General features: G+C 33.3%; 1 long non-coding RNA gene across 1 annotated transcript; it reads left to right on the forward strand.

Moving 5' to 3' along the window:
- Positions 1 to 1,532: 1,532 nt before the first annotated feature.
- Positions 1,533 to 6,904, forward strand: LOC140979490 (uncharacterized). Its single transcript, XR_012175747.1, has 3 exons — positions 1,533 to 1,858; positions 2,013 to 2,641; positions 6,405 to 6,904. It is a non-coding gene; the product is annotated as an uncharacterized lncRNA (long non-coding RNA).
- Positions 6,905 to 12,613: the final 5,709 nt, after the last annotated feature.

A 12,613-nucleotide genomic window follows, 5' to 3' on the forward strand; every position in this document is an offset into this window, starting at 1 on the left:
ATCATATTCGTAAAGTGAGGACGAATACGAAGTAGTTTCTATAGGGGCCCATTGTGCAGTCACGCAGGCGCTGGTCTGGGCTCGGGGCGTGATATAATAAATCCCGTATTGTATCCCAATGATATAGACAAAAAGAAAATATTGACTTTGATGAGTTATTCCCACCGGTTGCATGACTTGAGGCAATCTGAATCTTCCTCGCATATGCTGCTTTTAAGGAATTCAAAGTCAATATTTTCTTTTTGTCTATATCACGAGTTATTCCCACCGGTTGCATGACTTGAGGCAATCTGAATCTTCCTTGCATATGCTGCTTTTAAGGAATTCAAAGTCTATTAAATGGATGTTAAGTCATCATTCCTAAGTGGACTTCTCCAAGAATAGTTTATGTTGAACAACTTCTAGGTTTTATCAATCTTTTTTGTCCTAATTATGTTTTCAAATTAGATAAAGCTTTATATGGACTAAATTAGGCACCTAGAGCTTGATATGATGATCTCTTTAAATTTTTAATGGATCACGATTTTGTGATAGAAATGGTCGATAGGACCTTGTTCAAATTTACTATGGAAAATCGTATTTCGCTAGTCCAAATTTATATTGATGATATTCTATTTGGTTCTACTAACCCCAAACTATGCGAGAAGTTCTTTAAGCTTAAGAAATTCTCTAAGCTTATGCAGTAAAAATTTGAATGAGCATGATGGGCAATCTTATATTTTTCCTTGGATTGTAAGTCAAACGACATGAATTTTTTTTTTGTTAATCAATTCAAATATACCAAAGATCTCATCAAGAATTTTGGAATGAACAACTACTCTGTTGCACCAACCCCATGAGTACATCAAGCAAGTTAAGATGAAGATAAATATGGAATTTTCTTCGAGGTAGCAATGTATCGCGGTCTCATAGGATCAATGTTATGTCTATTCACTATTCGACATGCTATTATGTTTGCAGTTTGTCTTTGTGCTAGATTCCAAGCTGCTCCCAAGAAATCTCATTACCCTGCTTCTAAGCGTATTCTTAAAGGCACTATCAATATGGGTCTTTGGTATCCCAAATATTCAATTTTTAACCTTATTGGATATTCTGATGTAGGTTATGCATGTTGCAATATTGACATGAAAAGAACAAGTGGATCATATCAATTTTTTGGAGATAGAATGATCTTTTGGTTCAGCAAGAAGGCATTCATAGCCATTTCAACCCTGAAGCATAATATCTCGCATCTATAAGTTGTTGCGCACAAATTCTATGGATGCAACAACTCAGAGACTATCACTGCAAGAAAGCTGTTTTTCACGGCGTGGTATTAACGACCTAAATTAAAAGCACGCCGTTCATATTATCAACGGCGTGCTTATGTTAATATTATAAACTTGAAAAAAAATAAATTTTTGCAGAAAGGTATTAATGATGTACAATAAAAACACGTTGTTAATATTATTATTAACAGCATGCATATTTACGTATGCAGGGAATACTTAATTCAAACGGTGACGTGCAACATTAGACAAGCTGCGAATAGTTTCATTTTATACCTATAGCGTGTTGAACGCTGCGAATGAGTACTAGAAAATACATGCACAATTTTATTTTTATGCTAGATTCACAGATATTTAACTTGGGCAAACTAAAAGAACCATGCAAAATCCTCTTTTTCTCTGATACGCACCCAAACCTTCATCTCCGATTTCTCTCACGGCACTTCAAGTGTGGCATGATTGCAGATCTACTGTGAATCCACGATGAAAAATTGGGAGTGGCGCTTAGCGTACGAAGAAGAAATCGTTAAATGGTGTTGTCGGTAAGAAATTTGTTAGCCGGGTCCGTTCTCACTATTTAACCGTATTCAGTAAGCAATTTGCCTCATCTCTACCTCCTCTATCATTATTCCCTCTGTAATTCTCTGCTTATTCCCTTTTTTTGTTTTCCACATTTCCCAATCTCCTTTCGTTTATGGGAGTTTGGACTCACTCGAAGAGTTAGATTTTATGATATAATTGAAGGTCGTGTTAAAGCCCTTGTGTCGGGACATTCTGATTAGTGCACTTATATGAATATTGTTCTGCAATTCTTGAAGATAATGTGATAAGTTTGTTCATCATTAATTTGGGTGTTTCTCGAATCATTTTCGAGTATCTGCATTTGCTTTGTGAATGTTAATGGTTGCTCAGTTTAGCTTTTATCATCAGAGCTTGATATGAATCTGTTTACAAGATTTTGTTTTGTTGTACAGATCGAATAGGAAAGGTTTCAAGATTTCCTTAGTATGCAAGAGATTTTGTTATCACAAGCTGTGAGTAGACACACTAAATCCGATTAAAGATTCTAATTAGAATTATAGGTTTTAGAGAAAGATCAGTTCCACTAGTGAGCTTCTGAAATTTGTCGGTCAGATTGTAAATTGCAAACAAACGAAGCTTCTGAAATTTCATAAACTCTACATTTATTGACTCAACAAGCTTAAAATGGTGATGCACGAAAGCTTAGTTCATAGCTAACTCATGGTTGAAGGAAATCTATTTTTAAGGCAAAATAGAAAAATTTGTTATGAGCCTGCAAAGAAAAGGGTTGCTGACCATTTTGCCTGAGTGGTTCAATCTTCTATTGTATAGCAATACTTGAATCCCTTTTTGTAAGCTCTTTTTTGTTGACATTCGATACAATGATCAATCATCTAACATTGCCTTGTTGTATGATATGATGATCTTGAACATTTGACAAATTAATTTTCAGGTAATTTAGCCGATTGTTCTCCAAGAAATAGTTGTCAGAAGTTCACCACTATTTCGCCATTTTTTCCCCATATTCCCTTCTTCCATTTTCATTTGGATATTTCATTTGGAGGCTACCAAGCTTGACGTTGCTCCCCTAGCTAACGATATTTAAATACGATTAATATTTTCTAAAATATTTACGAACATCAACAAAGACTTTTTCGTTGCAGATACAATTTCTTTAGCCTCTACTGAACAATGTTATCCCCCTTGCACTATCTTCTTTTGTTTTATTTTGACTTTCAAATTATAACTTTCATTAATTTTCTGTTTGCATTCAAACTCTGTAAAGAATGGTGAAGTCATATGTCTGTACGCTATGGTTTTGGTGATTTACGAAATGGTTAAGGAATGGATGTATCTGCTTTCAAGGCTTGTACCCGAGTATGAAGAAGGGGTACTAAAATTTATTGCACAAGCTAGGAACTATGCAAAAACATGTGAAGTAATCGTATCTCCTTACAAGCATTGTAAAAATAGGGAGTACATGAAATTTGACCAACTGTACGACCACTTAATCATTAAGAAGTTGGATCCTTCTTACATTATTTGGGTCTTCCATGGTGAAAGTTATAACTCACAATCTCAAGGTGAAGGTAGTTCAGGAGGAATTCAGAAAGAAGATGAAAGTAGATAGGCATATCACTTATATAAGAATGTCTTTGTGTCGCAAGAAGAGGTTGAACACAATATTTCTGAAGCAAAAGATTATGAGTTTGTTGATTTATTAGAAGATGTAGAAGCTCCTCTCTTCCCTGGTTGTACAATTTACACAAAGTTATCAACATTCGTCACATTATATAATTACAAGTCCACTAATGGTCACACTGACCATAGTTTCAGTGAGCTCCTTAAGATCTTAGTTGGCATTCATCCAGAAAAAAATACACTTTCAGAAACTGTTTACTCGATGAGAAAGTTGTTGACATGTCCTGACATGAGATTAACATTACTGAGAAAGAAATGTATGCAAGGAATGAGTTTGATGGAATTCATGTGACTGAGACATGCCTGAAATTTTCAGCTGTAGATTTTATGGTTATTTATTTTGATTGATATATGTACATAACTCTTTATTTACTGTTGCAATAGATTTGTCTACTTGTTTATTTTCAGCAATATATGATATATATTACATGTTTGATCAAGTCATTACATTGCATTGAAAATATAAGCAAAATGGGCAAAAGACGTAGCAAAACATATGGAGATGAAATTCAGGTGATATTATATTTTATTTTAAATCTTTGTTTTTTTAATAAAGTACACTTCTATATTTCAATATCTCTTTTTGTTATTTTACCGTAAATATAGCTAGTAGGTTATCAAGAATGAACTCTAACAATTCAACTAATTCATTACAAGATTTGCATGATAAATAACCAATTGATAACAACAAAACTTGTAAGAAAAAAAGACGGGGTGCATCAAAGTTGAAAATAATTAGTGGCCAAGACAAGCGCAAGGAAGTGGAGCGTAATGAGTTAGGACAGCCGATCGGAGATAATTTAGTGAAGTACGCTTCTTTTCTAGGTTGTATGATAAAAGAATTTGTGCCATATACATTGCATGGATGGAATGACATAGAAATATATTCATTAAATGAATATTTCATTTTTATGATAAATAGTAGACATGTTTTCTTGTTTCTATGTACATATGACTTATAAAGTTGAGGATTGGGAAAAAATAATTAAATTTTAACATTGCTACATTGCTCAGGTGGAGGTTTGTTGTTAGTGGACCAATGAATCATTTCCAGCTCATAAAAGCAAGGAAGGGAGTCAGCTTAAGTCAAGAAGGAAATTAATATGAGCTTAGTTGGCTAAGTAAAAGATGAGCGGTTAAGAGTTTGTTAGGTGGACATGATATAAACTTACAGCTGTTAGCTGAAGAAAAAAAAAGGAGTCAATATATACTCTCCGTTCTTTTTCTTCTTCACGACGCTCTGTAATTTTGAGAACTTGAGAACATAGTTGGTTCATCTTGTAATCTTCCCTTGAGTATCAATAAAGTTTAGTTTCCCCTGGTTTGAAAGTGGATGTAGGCTATTCAGCCGAACCACTGTAAATCTATTGTTTCTTGATAGTATTCCTTTACAATTCTGTTCTTGCGCATTCGGTTGAATCCAATTCATCTGGGGTGAATCTTGATTGAACGCTTACTGTGATCATATCATAACAAAATTGATTATGAAAGAGTTGGTGGCATTCTCTTCGTACAACTAGAAGCTGAATTTACTAAGCATGACAAATTAATAATCAAGTTACATTTGAATGTGTGTTTCACATTTTGATCTGAACCAAGGAAGTCAATGTTGCGCTACCTTGGATTTGACCGGAATATTATAAGCTAGCTCTTAATGGAAAAATAATGGATTTACTAAGTGAGTTATCCCTTGTTAAATCAACACATATTGGAGCACGCGTGGCACCACCTTCCCCAGTTGGCTGCAAAATTAAATAGTTAGCAACTTAGCATTTGAAAAATCATAGTCAACCATAAAATATTTCACTAGATACAGTAAAGTATATTCCTTCCAAACAAGAACTTCAGATGAAACATTGCAATAGACCCAGAATTAGTGTCAGTTCAATAGTTAATGCATTTTCAGCATTGATGTTGGTTCAGCGATATATTTAGGTGTTTTCCTTTTATTGGTTCAGTGATACATTTCGATTTATTGCTTCTTTTTGTTGCAATTAACATGAAATAACTTGTAATTAATGTCTTGGTTTTGTTATGTCTCAGGCAAAGAGTGCAAGATTTAGAGCAATGAAGGTAAAACAAGACCACATTCTCACAATGAGCCGGAGAGGTTATGCTTGTTTGACTCACATTATGGTAAATATTATTTTTTACATTTTCTAATTTAAGTATTAAGTAATGATATATATACATCTTTTGAATTTATATATTTCTATATTTAAGGAAAAGACAACTCCGACAGATGCAAAAATTACAAGATCGTAAATTTGGATTGAAGGACACAAGAAAAAATGGGGAACCTAGTACTCAAGCTGTTGGAAAGAAAATGGTAATATAATTATCTCTTTTTTATTTGCAAAAGTTCATAAGAAAAAAATGAACAACCTAAATTTGTTATTTTCTCAGAAATTATCTTTGTTATTTGCATAAAGAAATACAAGAATATCCATATGAATCTTAAAACACAACTAACATTGCTGATGATGCAATTAACCTTGTGTTTGGTAGGGAAGCTCGAGGTAGAGTGCACGGTATGGGCTTTGGGGTTACACCATCGAAAGTTAGAGCTTATGTACATCAAAATGGCGCTTTAAACAACTTCAAACTTTGGTGCATAAACTTCAACAAGAAATGCAAGAAATGAGGTCCATGTTTTTACAAAATATGAGACAAAATAATCAACAAGAACAAGTCAGTAATTAAACAACATATATAAAATCAGTTTGATATATTGTACACTTAAATGTTTTTGGATTATCATGATTACATTGCTTGATACAATTTGTTTGTAAACTTAGGTTGCTAGTTGTGACATTGGTAATGATATTGAGAATGAAGTTGGTATCAATAGTGATATCAATATTGGTGCCAAAAAAATGGTGATTTTGATAATGTTAACAAACATCTTGCTAGCTCAGGTAACTATCTTAAAATTAACTACAAAATTGTTACAGAATAGGCATTGTAGAATTAATAATTTCTATTGTTTATTTACTGTCAAATTTGAAGAATATGAGTTGTGGAGATAATGTGCTAATACTAAATGTAAGATGCTCCATTGGTGTATTGATGGATTAGTTGTTGCAGAAGGTCAAATTACATCTACAGATCCAAATACAAAAGAGCATCACATTGTTCTTGGTGGATCTTGTTGGAAAGTTTGGGTTGATAAGGTTTTGATAGAGAAGTGGATCTAATTCGACCAAATGATAAAATGCAATTTCTCGATGACACGATAGGAAGAACGGTCGCATGGTTATCTAAATTTGTAGTATTGTGTAATTAATTTCGATTCTATAGATTTTCAGGGATTGAAAATTTAATTAATGGTATGTACTAGCTATTTTGTGACAGATTTCATATTTTGTTTTGGATATTGAGACCTTCTGTTTTGTTATATATGATGAAAAATAATGACATTTATTAAGTTTGTGTGTGGATTAGACTTAAATTAGCACAAAATTTATTGAAAAAATGTGTTTTTTGTTTTTGTGAATGAAATTGAATTTTTTTGTACAAATTTGATTTTAATGGTGTGAAAATGTATGTTGTTGATGTGCTTATCCACTGCGTGCGGTATGCACTGTCGATGATATTTTCTGCAGCGTGCAGTGTGCGTTTCGATTCTTGTATCCACAACATATAATGCACGCTATAGATATCATTATCCTCATCGTGCGGTGCTTGATGTCGATTCTTTATCCACAACGTGCAGTGTGTGCTGTCAATGTTATTATTCACAACGTACGGTGTAAGCTATCGACGCTATTTTTTGCATCGTGCATTGTCAATACCTATGACTTTCAACAGCTTTTAATTGTGCAGCGTGTGCGGAAAGCCAATTTGCACGTTGCGAAAAGTCATTTTAGTTGTAGTGTATGAGTTCCAGTCGAGTGTAGCTCTTATCTTCTATGACAACACAAGTGCAATTGCCATAATATACAATCTCGTGATGCATTTCAGAACAAAGCATATTGATATTAGACTTCAATTTAAAAGGGATCATGTCATGAAGAAGGATATTCGATTGGAATACATCTCAACTGATCAACAAGTAGTAGATATTCTTATCAAACCGCTACCATACGCTAAGTTTTTTTTTCTTTAGAAATATTATAGATTTGATAGATTTATCTTAGCGTATATATTTAAGGGAAATACTCATTGACATTTTATTGCATCATAATAATTAAGTAAAAATATGTCAAACTTAATAAAACAATTGTCCAGCTGGTGAATAAATCTTCGATCAAAGCTGTCGAATGACTTTTGTAAGTTGTGACTTTATCTGAATGTTTGACATTTAATATCTTCATTATTTTATTTAAAGTGATTTAAAGGAAAAAACAATTCATATTCTTTTAATTTTCTATGCATTAATAACGTGTGTAATGATCCTTAAAACACGAATTATTTTCTAAAATGTTTCAGCGCCTTTACGAGTTTTTCTTAGAAATTTAAAATTCACAACCACAACCATACCGACACGTGTTCTATTGTGACTGTTCTATCAAATCATATATATATATTTCATCTTCATCCTTAGAAATCTTTTCACGCTCACAAGTTTCCAGAATTTCTGCACTTTTACTCTCAAAATTCCTTCACGCTTTCACTTGCTCCTAGAATTTTTTTCTCAATAAATCTAACATGTCAATCGAAATTGCTCGACATTTTCTATCTTGAACGTTTGAAGAGTTGTTCGATAATTTGAATATGATGATTCACTTCTTTACTTCATTTGTGTTGTGTTGTATTGTGTTGGTTATTAGACTATATGTCTCAGCCGTTTGAGTTAACTAGGAGTTTTGACTTAGGCAGTGGATAAGTCTTAAGATTAAATCAGATTATTACAAAGAGTTGTAAAACCAAAGTCTTCTAGTGAATCCTTCCAAATGGAAGACGAAGTGACGTTAAAATTGTTAATATCTGAACATCCTTAAAATTTGTGTCATTTTCTTTATTTCAATTACTTGTTTATTTGTTACATTTAATTATAATATTTATAAGAATCATCATACAGTTTTTCACACTATTGGAGGACTGACCATTACTTAAGAGTTGAAAAATAAGGTATTATATAGCTAACTCTATCAAGACTGATCACATTATTGGACAGTGTTTTAGAGACTTTAAACACATCACTGATCCTAACAATGTGAATAATAATGTCCATTTTGTTAAAAATTGTTTTCCAAGCTCAAGATTCCACGCTGAAATGGAAGAGAAACAAAATTTTCATAAATCCATAGTCACAAAAAAAGTGAACTTTCTCCAAAATTTTTAATGAGAATTTCAAAAGCACGTCTATGTCAAACCTTGTATATCCTGAGACCCAACACATCTCAAAAGAGCACAAACTTTTTTTTAAAAAAATCTAATGAACACTGTCATTCATTCTTTATCGTATGAAATTTGTTTAGATAAAAATAATTTATATCGCGATTATCATAGTCTATTTAGTTTCTTGAATTCTTTATCTAGAGAAAAAGAAATTAGTGTCTAAAGAGTGGCACTTTGTTGGGTAATTACACAAAAACAATGTCAATCATGATGATAATATAATACCAAAAATGCATAATAAAATAATCAATAAGAACACAAAGATTTATGTGGTTCACCCAAGATATGCTATGTCCACGGAGTTACTGCAAATCTTTATTGGAATAAAGATTACAAGTGTATACTGCACGAAATCTCTCACAATCTCAACCCCGAGTATAACCGAGAAAATATTTTCTCGGACTCACACAAGATAACCTCAAAAAAAAAATCTTCTTTTTAGCTCTCTTTATTTTATGATGCTTAAAAAATGTTTCTGCTGAGATGATTTTACAATGCAAATGATGCAGTTATTTATAGGTGCAATTCTCCCGTACGAACAAAGGAAAAAATTTCTTTTTCTACATGCACCAACCATGTTTGACATGGTTTTTTCTTGACGAAATCCATTTGCAATCTTTTAATCCCCATTAATGAAGGTGAACCTCTCACCTAACATTTCTCTCACTTGAAGACTTGATTTCAATAATGTCTTCACATCATTATTGCAGCAGCTCATATCTCTCAATTTATACTTGCAGTCAAATGAAGTTGAACACAACTTCACTTTGTCAATGGTTACAGTCTTTGTGAGCATATCGGCTGGATTTTTACTTCCAGGAACCTTCTCGAGCATCAAAACTCCATCTTCTAGTACTGATCTGATGAAATGTTACCAAACCTGTATATGCTTTGTCATAGCATGATAAACATGATTTTTTGCTAAATGAATAGCACTTTGACTGTCACAGTGTAACATGCTAACTTCAAGCTTCTGACTCAATTCTTCCAAAAAATATCTCAACCATATCGTCTCCTTGCTAACTTAGATACCCAGTTTACTGTCATACCACCTAATGTGAACACATGCCCAGTGGTACTTTTCCTGCCATCCAGGTAACCACCCATGTCGGCATCGACACAACCTTTTAAGCCCAAATTTGACCTTCTGAAGCATAAAGATAAACTAGCAGTATATTTCAAGTACCTCAAAATCCATTTAACTGCATCCCAGTGCTGTTTTCCTGGATTGCTCATAAACCTACTCACAACTCCCGTTGCATGTGTTTCGGTGCTTCCGGAGACTTTCTTCATGTCTGAAGCTACTCTTAAATTGTTCTCCTCCCAGAAAACTGCTAAGGCATCTAGTACTGCAACTGATCATCAGGATCATCCTCACAGTCAATCAGTTCAAGATGAGACAGTAGCAGAACTGGCAGAAGATATAGACCAAGATGCTGCCCCATGCGAGTTAGCAGTAGTGGAATACAATCAGAAGGGAAAAGAGAAAGAAAAGGTTCCAACTGAATAACTCTCCCCTGAACTATGACTAGCAGCTGATGTGATGTTGGACAATAGTTTATCACATCTCACAGCTCTTGGGTCAAATATATCTCAAGTCAAGTCTACTCAGCTGCTACACTCTTTGAGTCTAGACACACTAAAAGATCATAGAATGAAGAATTTAAAGAAGCTGGCTAAGGATGTATCTGCTCTCTTTAATACAGTGAAAAAGATGAAAAAGAAACAGTTACAATCCCTACATTGCTCTCCTACTAAGAACCACTCAGCAACCGAATTTATTTTGTACATACAAGCCTATCAAAGAAGATTGACATAGTACAAAATCATATGGTTGAAGTGTATGCGTAGGTCAGTACAACATTCATTCTCTTCTCTAGAGTAGCGAGTGTTGACAAAAGGGGGGAAGAACATAATACAGCAGCAACTGAAACGAGCAGCAAGAAACAGAGTAAGCCAGAAAAACCAACTTATAAAGGACCAGGTGAAAAGAAAACAAAGAAATGATCAAGTGTCCTACATCAGTTGATAGTCTAAGGGACGTCTGTACATTTTTTCATTTTGAAATATTTGTACGAATATGTACTTACCTCTTTCAAATTCAATTAATCCAAACCTGTACAAATATGTACATTATTTTATCAACAATCAATTTCAGTATTTCAGTTATACCAAGAATATCAGAAAACCCAGTTTAACAGTTCAAATATCTAAGTTTTGTCAAACATCGAAGTGGGGGAAATTGTTGGAATTTTTGAGTTTCAAAGTTTGAAAAACAAATCCGTAAAAGAACTGAAGAACCAAACTGATCGGACGCAACTAAGAGGTCGTAAATGAAAGAAGACTTATCGAATGTAAGAATAAATAAGTCTTAAAATCGATGATTCGAAGCTCAGTAAAAAGATTGAAGATCAGAACTGAAGACTTCGCAAAATTGAACTGAAAAGACCTATCTCAATTGAAGTGTTCAAAACTGAGAAGACATCAGTTAGAACTCATATTGTCCAGCTGAACTGATCAGTCGATTAGTTTGACTTCTGATCAGTTAGCCACATCATCAGTTTTATCAGCAGACAAACTAACAGTCCATACCAATGCAGAACAGATGAAACAGAACAGTCTGATACGTTGTACCTTTGTCATATAAAGTCATCTACATGGAGTAAACGACGATTCAACAAATATTAATCATTAAATGCATTCAATATGACCGTTGGAATCAAAGACTATATATAGCTGATGAATTCAGTTGAAGAGGGTTGGTGAAAAACACTGAACGAACGATCTAAAAGCATCTATCAGTTGCGATACATTCTCAAGCATCATTTATTTTACAAATCACACATTTTATCTCTCATTTCATTGTATTTATTTGTAGCACTCAGACTACTCATTAGAGCTATTTAGTTATCTACTTTAAAGTGTTGAAAAACTAAAGTTTCAGTTTGGCATTGTATAAGTCCAACTGAAGTGGATTATTACAATCTGTTATAATATATCAAAGTATTTTAGTGAAAAACATATCCTTGAGATAGAATGGGCTATGTAGGAGCATTTGAAGTCTCTGAACATCCATAAAATCTGTATGCTCAATTCTATTGTTTATTCAGTTTTCGCAGCAGCTTAGCCTAAGTTTTCAATCTATCTTTCAGTATTATTCTGCATTATTATTAGTTGACTGATTTATATTGACATACAAGATTTTAAGATCAGTTCAATCGAAGAACTAATTCATATCCACAAAGATTTCAAAAAGCCTGAATTTTTATTCAACCTCCTTTTAAACATTCAACCCATTTTAACCGATCCTAATATCTAGACTTGCTGGACCACTAATAAGTGTAAATGCGGAAACTGTCCAGCTTGAATAGTGATATACTATATTTGACAATTTAACAATAAACAACTTGAAATGAGATTTGCAGAAATGAAGTGTGTAATGTAATAACACAAGTATTTTTATGAATGTTTGGAGATAAAACTCCTACATTACCCCTTCTTCCACTTAGAAAGGTTTCAACTAAAATACTTTGGTTTTACAACGTCATGTAACAACTCATTTAAGTTATGACTTATCATTGTATAACTGAAACTCTTAGTGGTCACTTTATGATTCTGGATATTTAAGAATCCTCGGTTCACCAGACAACATACACAAAACCCAACGGTTAGAATTGATGGCTTGAGTTGTTGGTGTATTATTAATTTGATCTTTGATGATTTGATATAATTCTGATAAGTGTGTGATGTAGCAAACCTTAACTATTTCTTGTAGGAGT

Source organism: Primulina huaijiensis, chromosome 6 (genome assembly GCF_012295235.1).
Source record: "Primulina huaijiensis isolate GDHJ02 chromosome 6, ASM1229523v2, whole genome shotgun sequence".
Lineage (NCBI taxonomy): Eukaryota > Viridiplantae > Streptophyta > Magnoliopsida > Lamiales > Gesneriaceae > Primulina > Primulina huaijiensis.